This window comes from Myotis brandtii, unplaced genomic scaffold (genome assembly GCF_000412655.1).
Source record: "Myotis brandtii unplaced genomic scaffold, ASM41265v1 scaffold1408, whole genome shotgun sequence".
Lineage (NCBI taxonomy): Eukaryota > Metazoa > Chordata > Mammalia > Chiroptera > Vespertilionidae > Myotis > Myotis brandtii.
Genome location: NW_005355029.1, coordinates 146,908 through 147,474, shown reverse-complemented (window position 1 = coordinate 147,474; position 567 = coordinate 146,908).

Here is a 567-nt window from a genome sequence, read left to right as displayed (position 1 = left end):
CGACCCGTGGCGGCCAGTGCGGGTGCAGCCGTCGTCCGGAAGACACGCGGCCCAACAACCTGAGACGCGCGGGGAGTCAGAGCTCCCTGGGCCTGCACCCCAAGAAATGGGTCAGATGCCTCTGGCCCTAGTGAGGAGCTGTCCCCCAAAGTGCGCCCGCAAGCGAGGCCTGGCCTCCCCTTAGCGTCACCCAGGGCTGGGTCCAGGTCACTGAACCCCTCCCCATCCAGTCAGGGGGTGGGGCCCTGGGTGCTTCTCCGTGGGTCACAGCCATTTTGAATGACAGCAGCTGCCAGGCCTCCTGTGGGCGGTGAGGAGGGCCTCAGGCTGGGCCGGCGGGTGCACACGGCCCCTCTGCACCCCAAGGCCTAGGAGGAGGCTCCGTGTGGGGTGACTGGCCGAGATCACACAGGTAGAAACCACAGAGTGGGACTCTGAGTCCGGGTCCCACTGAGTCCGGCGTGTCTGTGGATCCGTGGCCCGAAGGCCTGGCTGGCTGAGCTGCGGACCCTGCACATGGTGGCCGGCCAGCCTCCTGGCCCCGGGTGGCACCTGCCCTGGCCCCAC